This window comes from Silene latifolia, chromosome X (assembly GCF_048544455.1).
Source record: "Silene latifolia isolate original U9 population chromosome X, ASM4854445v1, whole genome shotgun sequence".
Lineage (NCBI taxonomy): Eukaryota > Viridiplantae > Streptophyta > Magnoliopsida > Caryophyllales > Caryophyllaceae > Silene > Silene latifolia.
Window position 1 is genome coordinate 213,421,348 of NC_133537.1, and position 13,677 is coordinate 213,435,024.

At 41.3% G+C, this 13,677-nt stretch overlaps 1 non-coding gene across 1 annotated transcript; it reads right to left on the minus strand.

The window, feature by feature from the left end:
- Positions 1-6,684: 6,684 nt before the first annotated feature.
- On the minus strand, positions 6,685-6,791 carry LOC141626009 (small nucleolar RNA R71). The gene has a single exon (XR_012535743.1). It is a non-coding gene; the product is annotated as a small nucleolar RNA R71 (small nucleolar RNA).
- Positions 6,792-13,677: the final 6,886 nt, after the last annotated feature.

A 13,677-nucleotide genomic window follows, 5' to 3' on the forward strand; every position in this document is an offset into this window, starting at 1 on the left:
ACTCGATAGAGTGCCCAGAGACTCATAAAACCGTAGTATTACAGTCTTCCCTCCTTAAAAAGAACTTCGTCCTCGAAGTTCAAACCACAACAAAATAAAAACATACTACCACACTCCCAACTCTACAACCAAAACAAAACTCAACACAGAAACTCCTACAGATGTTACCAACCCAAACTCAACCCGACACAACTCACTACTAACTATACCAAAAACAACATAAAAAGATGTAAAAACTCTTCGCGACCATCTCCTACCCCTCCCCCCCCAAAAGAAACAAGGTTACGTCCCCGTAACCATACATACCAGATAAAAAAGAAACAGATAGCGCTCTCTCATGGACTCCTCTACCTCCCATGTGGCCTCATTAACCTCATGATTAGACCAAAGAATCTTCAATAAGACTGTCTCGCCATTTCTAGTTTTCCTAACCTTCCGGTCAAGAATCTGCTTAGGCACCTCAAGGTAAGACAAGGACTCATCTAGCTCTATGTTCTCTGCCTCTAACACATGTGACGGATCACTCACATACTTCCGCAACTGAGATACATGAAACACATTATGCACCCTATCCAAAGAAGATGGTAAAGCCAAACGGTAAGCAACCTCTCTAACCCGGTCTAAGATCTCATATGGTCCTATGAACTTCTGGCTCAGCTTGCCTTTCTTCCCAAATATCATGACCCCACGCATAGGAGACACTTTCAGAAGAACCTTGTCCCCAACCTGAAACTCTATATCACGGCGATGTAGATCTGCATAACTCATTTTCCTATCTTGAGCTGCTCTCATCCTTTCCCTGATCATCTTAATCTGCTCAACCATCTCATGTACCATCTCTGGTCCCAAAACCACTGCCTCAGCACTATCGTCCCAACAAATCGGACTCCTACATCTCCTCCCATATAAGGCCTCAAATGGCGCCATGCCAATACTAGTGTGATAACTGTTGTTATAGGAAAACTCGATCAAATCTAACCTCTTCTCCCAGCTACCACCAAAATCCATCACACAAGCTTGTAACATATCCTGAAGAGTCTTGATTGTTCTCTCTGTCTGACCGTCTGTCGCAGGATGAAAATCTGTACTCATCTTCAATGTCGTTCCCAAAGACTCCTAAAACTCTTTCCAGAACCTTGAGATAAACCTCGAATCTCTGTCAGATACTATGTCTTTAGGCACCCCATGTAACCTTAGCACATTCTTCCGATAAGCCATGGCTAATTGTGCCTTAGTCCATGTATCTTTCATTGGCACAAAATGAGCTGACTTGGTCAGTCGATCCACTATAACCCATATCATGTTTTTACCCTGCTGGCTCCTTGGCAAAACCACGATAAAATCCATGGAAAGGGATTCCCACTTCCACTTAGGTACCTCTAAAGACCTAATCTTACCTTGTGGTCGTCGCTGCTCCCCTTTAAATCTCTGACACGTCAAACAACGGGCCACAAACTCAACTATTTCTTTCTTCATCCCAGGCCACTAAAAAGTTTTCTTAAATCCTTGTACAGCTTGTCACCACCTGGATGTACCGAATATAGTGTACAATGTGCCTCTGTCATGATTGTCTTTTTCAGCTCCTCATCATTAGGGACACACCACCTCCCATCAAACCTCAAACTACCGTTTGTATGAATAGAGAATCTAGACGTTGTCCCTTTCTCTACTCCAGCTCTCCACTCCACCATCTTGGGATCTAACACCTGTTTACCTCGAATATCATCATATAGATCAGGCTGCACTGTCAAATCTCCCACGGCATCCCCTTTCTGGATCATATGTATCCCAAACTTCCCAACCTCATCCCTCAACCTCATCAAGGATATAGCTGTGCACAAAGAATGTACACTCTTCCTGCTCAAAACATCTGCAACTACATTGGCTTTCCCTTCATGGCAGATAATATCCATGTCATAATCGCCAATCAACTCCATCCACCTCCTCTGTCTCATGTTCAACTCCTTTTGAGTGAAGATGTACTTGAGACTCTTGTGATCAGAAAATACCTTAAAGGTCGCCCCATAAAGGTAATGTCTCAAAATCTTGAGAGCAAACATAATTGCACCCAACTCCAGATCGTGTGTAGGATAATTCTCCTCATAAGGCTTCAATTGCCTAGAAGCATACGCAATCACTTTACCGTTCTGAATCAACACACATCCCAACTCGTTCTTTGAGGCATCTGTATAAACCACAAAGTTCTCACTCCCTTCAGGCAATGCTAAGATTGGAGCTGTGGTCAATCGCTCTTTTAATGTCTGGAACGCCGTCTCACAACTTTCATCCCAACTAAACCTGTTCTCTTTCCTCATTAAAGCTGTCATTGGTATAGCAATCTTGGAGAAATATTTCACGAACCGTCTGTAATATCCTGCTAAACCCAAGAAATTCCTGATCTCAGCTACATTCTTTGGTGCTTCCCACTTGGTAACTGCCTCAATCTTTGCAGGATCCAGAGCTACCCCTTCCTTTGAAATCACATGCCCCCGAAAGGCAACTTTCTCTAACCAGAACTCACACTTGGACAACTTGGCATACAACTCATGCTCCATCAAGGTCTGGAACACAATAATGAGATGCTCCTCATGCTCCTCCTTAGACTTAGAATAGACCAAGATGTCATCGATGAAAACCACTATAAACTTGTCCAAAAACTGACTGAAGACTCTGTTCATCAAAATCCATAAACACAGCAGGTGCATTAGATAACCCAAACGGCATCAACACATACTCATAATGGCCATACCTCGACGTGAAAGCTGTCTTTGTTATGTCCTCCTCTCTAATCTTCACCTGATGGTACCCCGACCTCAGATCAATCTTGGAAAAGACTAATGCACCACTTAACTGATCAAACAGGTCATCTATCCTTGGAAAAGGATACTTGTTCTTCACCGTCACTCGGTTAAACTCCCGGTAATCAATGCACAACCTCAGGCTCCCATCTTTCTTCTTCACAAAAAGAACTGGTGCTCCCCATGGTGATACACTAGGTCTAATGTGTCCCCTCTCTATCAGATCATCTAGTTGCTTCCTGAGCTCCTCCTACTCCTTAGGACCCATCCGGTACGGTGCCTTAGAGATTGGCCCCGTCCCCGGTTTCAGTTCAACACCGAAATCTATCTCCCTCTTCGGTGGCAGCCCCGAAATCTCATCTGGAAAGACATCTGAAAACTCCCCCACAACTGGTATCTGATCAACTGTCGGACTCTCCATCCTGTCATATCTCACATGGCACAAGATCATCGGGCACCCCTTCTTTTAGATAGGACTTCAAGGTCACAGCTGCAATCAACATAACTTTGGGTTTGACAACAAACCCACGATAAGACACACTAATGCCCTTAGGTTCTCTCAGAGACACTTTCTTTTTATGACAATCTATCTTAGCTTTATACATTCCTAACCAATCCATCCCGACTATCATCTCAAAACCATCTAAAGGAAACTCTAGCAAGTCTACAGGTAGATCAACTTGCCCAACTATCATGGATACATCACTATACAACCTCCCACACGATACAGACTCACCCGAAGGTATAAAAACTTCCTCTCTTACAGACTCATACTCTCTCGGACCAGTGTTAACATGACTCGAAGATACAAACGATCGTGATGCCCCCGAATCAAACAAAACAAAGGTATAAACACCGTTAATAAGAAAGGTACCGTGATAACATGAGCGTTGTCCTCACCGCTTTCTTCTCCATCATGAACACTTGCCATCGGTCTTCTGCCCACCTCCCTGGACAGTACTAGCTGAAGTAGCCGGTTTAGCACCCGACCCCTGGTTGTTGTTGGTGTTCGTAGCAGGTTTCTGATAAGAGTTACCACTATTACGGTTTCCCCCACCGTTGTTGCTTTGACCTCCCCTGTTGTTCCATGACCCAGCTGGTCTGTTGCTCGCAGAGCTCTGTGCAGGACCCTGAGAAAAGCTCCCCTGTCCTGGCCTCTGAAAACCTCCACTCACCGCACTGGTGCACTCATGTCTCTTGTGGCCCATACCGCCACAGTTGTAGCAGGTCATACCCCAGCTTCTACCACGGCCTCTACCAAAAGAAGTCCCAGCACTAAACCCCGAGCCCGATGAATATGCTCTCGCCTGAGTGTGGTTACCCTTCTTATAGTTGGATTGGCCACCTCCCTCACTCTCAGCCTTTCTTTTCTCAGCACCTCTCTCTCGGGCCATCTCCACTAGCCGCTCAGTGATGTGACCATAATTGGCGCATATTTAGCCCCCGAATTACCATTGTTTCCATGCTTTTTAGTGCCTATTGGAGTCATTTCTTATCTTTAGTTCTTTGTTTTGCATATTCTTTGAGATTTTGATCCCTTGGTAGGAAAGGAGTAAGAATCTTGCATTTTCGTGGCAAAACGAGGCTAAATTGATTGTATTCAATGACCAAGCATCAAGGAGAGACAAGACTAGAAGGCCTTTGTACATATCATAGTAGAAGAGCAATGTTGAGAAAAGGATCCTTGAGTCCCCGAGGAAATCCCCAAGGAATTTATGAAGAAAAGGGAAGAAAAAGAAGAAGAATTGAAGCTGGCCAACAATCCGAACGGATTGTACCAAATCCGTCCGTCCAGCCCAATCCGAGCGTCCCACCTTGGAATCCGCTCGGATTCCCCAAACAATCCGAGCGTCCCTCTCTTGAATCCGCTCGGATTCCTCACCTCAGATCCGGCCGTCCCGACTCGATCCGCACGGATTTCAAGATGCAAAGACGTTTTTCATTCTTCAAGCTACGAAAAGAGAAGCCCTTCTCTCAGAAAATACCGGCTTTTCCTTGCTCAACTTAAAAAGTGTAATTACTATATTAGCCCTTAGTTAACCCTAATGCATCCTCCCTAATTTTCACTATAAATACCCCATTAGGCTAATTAGAGGAGCATGTTCTTCTTATCAATAATTAGTGTAGTTAATATCAATCAAATCTCTCTTTAATATTGTAATCAAGTATTAATCAAGTATTAATCAAGTTTTAATCCAAGTTTTAGTTCTTTAATCTCTCTCTTGTTCTTCCTTTATTTTGGGTAATTGAAGGTTATTTGGGTTATTATTGGGAGATTGACAACCTCTCAATCTAGGATTCAAGTACTTCTATTATTCTTGCTTTATTATTGGAATCATTAGTAGGTATAATCTCTTAATCCCTTTTTAATTATTGTTAATTACTTTCATTTATTCATCATGTTTCATTATGTTAGTATGATTGACAACCTTTCTAGCATGATCAACATGATAATGAGTGAGTAGTCTCTTAGCTAGGGTTTAATGGGTGATTAGGGGAAACCAACATGGGGAATGATTCATGCTTAAATTAATATGCTTTCATATCTTATTTGCTTGCTTGTTTTGATCTTAATACATGCACATGTTATATTTGATGAAATGCTAAGCCTATGAATCCTTGCATTTACTATCATCTTCTATCCTTTCAACTTGACTTGTAAGACATAACCCAACTCGAGTCTTGTTAGACCATGCATGTGTTGAGTAGGAAAGATTAAGTCGACTTGTAGGTGTTGTACAATCTAATCGATTCGGCTCCGGACCCAAACTTTCCTAGGATTGTAAGATATAACCCAACTCAATCCATCACAACAATAATCGCTTGCTTATAATTTGAGAACATGTTTGTATGATCATATCCCATGATTCCCCTATGAACCCATGACACCCTAGTGCCTTTAATCAATTGTTTACACCCCTTATTTTATTCATCTTGCTAGTTTATTTTCATTGTTATTTTAGTTTAGTAACCTTCTACATCAACCCAATTTGTGACACCCCTAGACACTACTAGTTACAATAGAATTCTCATTTCAATACCCGTCCCTTGGGATCCGACCTTTACTTGCCTCTTTACTAATTGTAGAGTTGTTTGTGGAGTATAAATTGTGTTTTGTATCGACCATTGACCAACGACCACATATGCTTAATTGTGAACATGAAATGGACTCGATCAAAAATGGCGCCGTTGCCGGGGACGGTGTTTAATTGATTTAAGATTTCTTTTATTGTTATTAGTTGTGTCTTTTTCACCTTGGGGAAGTAAAACTCCTCAAGGTTTGTTCTAATTGTTTTCGAGTTGTTTGATATTTTGCATGTCTAGAAGGTTACAAAGAGATTTGTTACCTTTTGATCGTGAAATCGAAAGAACCTTGACGAATAATAGGAGACTTGTTAGGAGGAATTTGGGAGGTGTTGGTGAAGTTGTTCAACCCACTAGTGAGTTTGTCAATCCTTTCGCAATAGAAGGAGAAGAAAACCCATTACACAATATCCCACAAAATCCACCTACAATGCCTAAATTCTCGTCACACTCTATACCCACCGAGGAGGATCTACCAAATGGTACTCCTACACCGCAACATCTCACCGGTAATTTTATTGCCAAGTCCGCCTTCATCCAACTAGTTGAGAGGAGCCAATTCTGGGGAATGCCTAGTGAGGACCCTCATTCTCATATGGAAACCTTTTGCGATTATTGTGAAGCTATCTCTCAAACGGGCGTGACTCAAGACCAAATAAGATGGGTCTTATTTCCTTTTTCGTTAATCGGCACCGCAAAGCAATGGTTGAAGGGCCTTGATAAGGCCACCCTTGGAATAGATTCTTGGAAGAAGCTAGCTCTAGCTTTCTACAAAAAATTCTACCCACCGGAGAAGACTAACATGCTAAGAGCTCAAATTACGGGTTTTAAGCAAAGGGATGAAGAATCTTTGTATGAAGCTTGGGAGCGGTTCAAAGGTATTTGTCGCTCATGTCCTCACCATGGACTTAGCGAATGGTTTTTAGTGCAACAATTTTGGAATGGTTTATATGAAGATTCAAGGAACATTCTCAATATGGGATCAAATGGAATGTTCACCGAAGTTGATGACAATCAAACATGGAACAAGATTGAGGAAATGGCGGTCCATAATTCACAATATAGTAGACCTCGCAAGGCTACTAGAGGAGGAAAGTATGAAGTGGACTCCGTTACTCAATTGGGTGCTCAACTTAGTGCTCACATTGACACAATCAACTTGAAGTTTGAACAAGCTATGGCTAGACTTGAGGAAAACTCAAAAACATCAAAGAATCATGTCAATGCCATGACGGCATCCTCATCAATCCCAAGTGGGATATGTGAGAATTGTGGAACTTTGGGCCATGACTCAAGTGAGTGTAGGGGAACAACCGAACAAGTTAATGCTTTCCAAGCTTACAAAAGTGGTACCCTTATTCAAATTTTTACAATGAAAACACCAAGTTCCATCCAAATCTCTCATACAAAAGCCAAAATGTTCAAAACCCTCAAACAACATACACTCCACCACCCATGAGAAATCAAAATCAAAGACCCTTTTACAATCAAAACCAAGGTTACCAAAATCAAAATCCATACAATCACCAAAATGACCAAGGTTTTGATGTCCAAAAAGCGTCCTCCAAATGCAAAAGAATCAACAAGAATTTTTCACCCAAATGCAAAAAGATAGCCAAGCAAAAGACACCACCATCAACAACATTCTAGCTCACACCAAGATGTTGGAAACACAATTGACTCAACTAGCATCTTCAAGCTCACAAAGACAAAAGGGGCAATTACCACCTCAAAGTAATCCCCCTAGACATGAAACGGTTAGTGCCATTCACTTGAGAAGTGGTACAAGATATGAAGCACCAAAGGAGCAAGTTGAGAATGAAGTTGTGAAAGCTAGTGAGAATGAAGTTGTGGTGCAAAGCCCCAAAGAAGGGGAATCATCAAAAGAAGAAAGTTCAAAGAAAAATGAAGACAAGGCCAAAGAGAAGGAGCCCATTGTGATTAGACTTCCTTTTCCAAGTCGTCAAGCCAAGCCCAAATTTGATGATCAACTTGGAAAGTTCATGGAAATTGTGAAGAACTTAGAAGTCTCAATTCCTTTCACGGAATTAATCAATCACGTTCCCTACCTATGCAAAGTACATGAAAGATATCCTCACAAAGAAGAAGTCGATCCGGAAACTTGAGACTATCGCCTTTACTAAGGTAAGTAGTGCAATACTTCAAGGGAGTTCACCTCCAAAGATAAAGGATCCGGGAAGCTTCTCAATACCGTGTACCATTGGCGACACGACGATCAACAAAGCCTTATGTGATCTAGGGGCTAGTGTGAGTGTCATGCCGTACTCGGTAAGTAAAAGGTTGGGAATGGGAGAGCTTAAATGCACCAATATCACTCTTCAAATGGCCGATAGATCGACGAAGACACCATTAGGGATATGGGAAGATGTTCCCGTGCGAATTGGGAAGTTTTTCATCCCGGTGGACTTTGTCATTGTTGATATGGAGGAAGATTCCAACATTCCAATCATCTTAGGAAGACCTTTCCTACACACACGCGGTGCGGTAATTGATGTGAAACATGGAGAGCTCACTCTAGAAGTGGGAGATGAAAGCATAACTTTTAATCTTGACAAGACCATGAGAGCTCCTCGTTTACATGAGCCATGTTTTATGATTGATCATTATAGCCGAAAAGATGAAAGGAAGAAATCGGAACTCCAATGGAGGAAGAAAGTTGAAGATGCTCCATTCAAAGAGCAAGTGAATTGTGACAAGGAGAGCTTGCAAAGCTCATCAAAATCAACCAAGGAAGAAGAGGATGGCCTCATTGGCCAAGAGAAGAAATTGGGAGAGTTGTCTCCATCTAAGCAAGAGATTTTCAATGATCAACTCAATGAAGTTTGTGGTCTTTGGGACGACGAATTTGAAGGGATCTTTAATCCCTACATTGGGCATGCCATCGATCATGATCAACAACAAGGGCCACGGTCTATTGAGGACCTCTACCATAACAATGAACAAGCTTTTGATTACTTCTTCAAGGTGTTGAGCAACATCAACAACACCTTGAACATGCCCTCTTGACATCTCATCAAGAATGAGAGTTTGGTGGAGTCCTTCCTAAACCACCACTTGTAAATATTTCTAACTCCCTAACTTACTTTTCAATTTTTGTATTGCATTTTTGTCATTTTTGGATTTTTATTTACTTTGATCAAAATAATTGTCATGTATGAGAGAAGTGAGGGAGGGACTAATGATTTCAATTGATGTGTAGTGCTTTACCTTAGTGTGGGGATGGCAATTGCCTAGGCTATTCATGCCTTAGTAGTGCCCCCACAATGAAGAACACAAGAAATGAAGAAGAACGGAAGAATGGTAAAGGGAAATGCATTGTGCACGAATGAAGTGAATCCGGGTACAACAGAGAAGAATCCGAGCGGATTCCTGAGAATCCGCCCGTCTGCAGCAAATCCGAGCGTCTGTCGAGAAGACGCCCGTCCTGGGCGAGCTGAAATTGCAAATTTCTTGATCGTTGAAGAATCCGAGCGTATTTCGGAAAGACGCCCGTCTCACATAATCCGTCCGTCTTTTATACAAGACGCCCGTCTTGAAGTCAAGAAAACAAAGAAAAATCTCTCGACTGAAATCCGTCCGTCCCGCACGTAAATCCGCCCGTCCCTCAAAAAGAATCCGAGCGGATTCCCCCGAATCCGCCCGTCTCTAGGCGGGATTTTGAAAATTTTGAAGCCACAGAATCCGCACGGATTGCGCCCAATCCGCACGGATTGTCCCCTCGTCTGAAATTGTCGACTTCTTTATAACCCACCCCACCTTCATTCATTCATTCATTCATTCACAAACACTACCCTAAACATCAAAACCCTCATCCTCTCCATCACAAAAACAAAAACCCTCAACAAAATCCACCAAAATCAAATCAAACCATCCTTCAAACAACAAATCAATCACTCCATCTTCAATAACAATCAAAACCAAGAACAAATTCTTCAACCTTTGAGTCGATTTTTGATTTCATAAAGGCAAAGCCTTTCACCTTCAAATCGATTTGGGCATTCTACAAATTGAAGATTTTTGATTCTTTTCTTGGTTAGTTCATCAAATGGCAAGGACAAAGGGTGCAACAAAGGCAACAAAGGCACCAAAGGCAAAGGCTCTCTCTCAAAGGCAAAAAGCTCTCCAAACAAAGAAAGCTTTGGCAATGGTGGTATCAACACCAAACTTGGAAGTGCAACAACAACAACAACAAACTTCTATGGGAGCATCACCTTCTACTCCGGTAATCGATCAACTCTTGCATTATCCGGAGGTAACTTTTATTTCCGATACCCATAGAAAGACATTTGCTAAGTTTGCTATGAAATCAATTCAATCCACCAAATTCATATGTAAAGATGCTTTGGAGAAATTGGGTGTTCTTAAACAAACAAAAGCCTTTTTCAATGCCATGGGTTTGAAGAAATTGTTTGAAACAAAGGAAGTAACATACCCCTCCCTTGTCTTGGAATTCTTAAGTTTTTAAAAGTCACCAAAGTTGAGAATAGGGAAAATCTTGAGTTTCGTCTAGCTAACACTAGTAGACGCATTACCTTTCCGGAATTGGGTGAAATTTTGGGTCTTAGCGATGAAGAGAAATATTATAAGCAATATGGGAAGTATGACCCGAGCCTCTTTGGGAGGCAATCTCCGGGAAGAAATTTGATGATTTTCATGCTTGTCGTGCTCTTTTGGTCCATCATCCGGGCATAAGAGTATGGCACAAAGTTGTGGGAAATACCATAATTGCTAGGAAAGACACCAATTATTTCACAAGACTTGATTTTATTCTCCTTGAATCGGCTTTGAATATCGGAAGAATCCATACCAAGCCTTACAATTCTTTGAGGCTATTGGTTGATAGATGGCTCCATGTTGATAGTGGGAAGAAGGGTACAACCGTTATTGTTAATGGCGGCCTAGTCACGGTCCTAGCCAAGCACTTTGATCCTAATTTCAATAAGGATAGCAAGTACAAGGCAAAGGAAGGTGGCCATCTTATTGATATGTCTATCATGATTAACAAGTTCAAGTGGGTTGCTCACAATCCCCTTGACACCAAGTATGGGTGGCTTACTAGTGAGGCTCGATCATTCACTTTACCCGCGAAGATTTGTCGTCTAAGTGTCCACCGGACCAACTATTTACTTCCCCTATCCGAAGAAGCCGAGTACATCATTCAACAACAAAAGGGTGATCATGAAACTCCCTCCTCTTCCATTGTTATACCGCCTTACCCCTTTGTGTATGAAGAGTTCAAACCGCAAGGAGTTGAAATTGGGAAAGACTATGTCACTCTTCTTATGCAAGCCATGCACAAGCAAGCTTATGAAGATCGGAAGAATGCATATTTGGCTCAATATCCTCCCCTCCTACATCTAGCTAGGCAAGGACTCCTTGATCCATCTTGTCCTTTGCCTAGTTGGGCGGATAGAGAAGCCTTGTTTCCGGGTGCATCTAGGGACGTGGTGGAAGACAATGAGGTTGTTGGAAATGGTGAAGAAATTGATGATAATATTGAGGAAGAAGCAAGTGGAGATGAAGAAAGAGATGGTGATGATGATGATGAGCAAGATAACGAAGAAAGTGATGAAGAAAGTGCCAAGGAAAGTGGCAATGTGACCACTTCTCATGAGGGAAGTGGTGATGATGATAGCATGATGGAAGACTAGCCTTGGAGACTCCTACACTCCCATGGTTTGTCTATATCTCTTTGTATTTTATTTCATTTTGATCATTGTTGGTTTAGTCCTAGCAACATCAAAGGACTCACACCTCGGTTCCATTGAGGTGTTCTTACTTTATTGTTCCCATTTTTGAAAATCCAAAATGCCAATCTAGTTTCATGCATAGCATAGTGTGTGCATGAACTATACCCATCTTTGACATTAGCAATAGTGTCTTATTTGGTTTGGGGAAGTTAATGCATACACAACGGGAGGTAATCTAAATTATCCTCTCCGTCATAACAAAAACCATGCATCATGTAGTATAGCTTAGTGTAGAATTGCATTTAGTATAGAAATCATGCATCATTTTTGCATAATTTCCATCACTTTGGCCATTGAGGACAATGCCCATATTAGTGTGGGGATGGGAATTCTAACACTTAACTTTTATTCAAAAACCCATAAAAATTGAAAAATTTCAAAAATCATAAAAATTGAAAAAATTGAAAAACCAAAAACAAGTTCATTTCCTTTGTATATATTGTCTTGTATATATTGTGTTTGTTTTATCCTTGTTCACTTTGATTGACTACGCCACATCCGAGACATGAGGATATTGAAGACCGCATGGTATGATCTTTCCAATCTCCTTTTTCCTCTTTATGTTAATGACTATGTGGCTTTATTTTGATTGATGCGGTATAACAATGTGAACCTAGGATTGCATTTAGTTTACATGACATATTAGTTGGTAGAATCATTTGCATTAGGATGTTTATATGTTAGTTGCATCATGGCATGTAGTTGCATGTTAGAAAAATTTTGCGAAACCGTCTTGACAAGTGTATATAGGCCCTAGTAGATGCTTTTTATTCTTAAGACTTTGCTTGTAGAATACTTGTAAAACACCCTAGGATGTGTCATGCTAGTATCCTTTGACCCATGGTTTAAGGCCTAGTCGAGAGTACCTTGTGGTGTGATAACTCCTTGGCTACCGTTTATTCCAAGGTGACCCTGGAAGCCATGCATACTTCCATCATTCATCCATGTTCTACCATACATTTTTGTCATCAAAAGGGAATGGGCACAAAAATAAATCAATTTGAGTTCAAAGAAATGAAAAATGAAAGAAAGTTTGCAAAAATGCATCAAATGAAAAGAGGAGCAAAAATAGAACTCCTAAAAGCTTCAAATACAAGGCACCCTCGTTACTAATTGGGGTGACTTTGAAAATGTTCAAAAGAAAATGCAAAAAAAAAAAAAAAAAAGGTTGTCAAGTATTGAAAAGCCAAAAATCAAAAAGAAATGGCAAAAAGAAAGTGTTCTCAAATGTCAAATGCCACAAGAAATTGGGGGGGAAAACAATAATGAAAGCAAACTCCCAAAGTGAAACTCAAACATCTATTGATCCCTTTATCCATCATATCCATTTTTGTGCATGGTAGAGAGGGGACGACCCTTCTTCTTGTCTAGGCAAGAGGGGGAATTCCGCGATCCTCCAGTGTTTCTAACACCATAGGGAGTCTACTCTTGACAAAAGCATTTAACGATTGAGGACAAAGGTACCCTAGCTTGACACATTTTGGAGGTGATTTATTGGTATCCTTCTAGGCTTAGTAGTTTGAACAAATTGCATCTATGAAGGAGTGTGTACCCTTGAATTGCTTCCCTTGTAGATAATTTCCGCCACTTAGATGAGGAAAGTGGCTATTCTTTTGTAGATGCATCCATTACTTGATTTTGTGTGCTTTAATGTTTGGATGTGTCGCCATTTTGGCAAGACCCACCTTGCCTTGCAAGAAGGCATCCTACCTCATGGTTGTCTTGTTGTGAGTTGAAGGGGCGGAGTGAGACCCGCTAATTGTCTCATATCGGCTATTATTATTAGGTTAGGTTAGTATTGGTCCCAGTCTTTGTCACCTCTTTACTCGGGACGAGCAAAGGTTCGGTTTGGGGATATTTGATGTGACCATAATTGGCGCATATTTAGCCCCCGAATTACCATTGTTTCCATGCTTTTTAGTGCCTATTTGGGTCATTTCTTATCTTTAGTTCTTTGTTTTGCATATTCTTTGAGATTTTGATCCTTTGGTAGGAAAGGAGTAAGAATCTTGCATTTTCGTGGC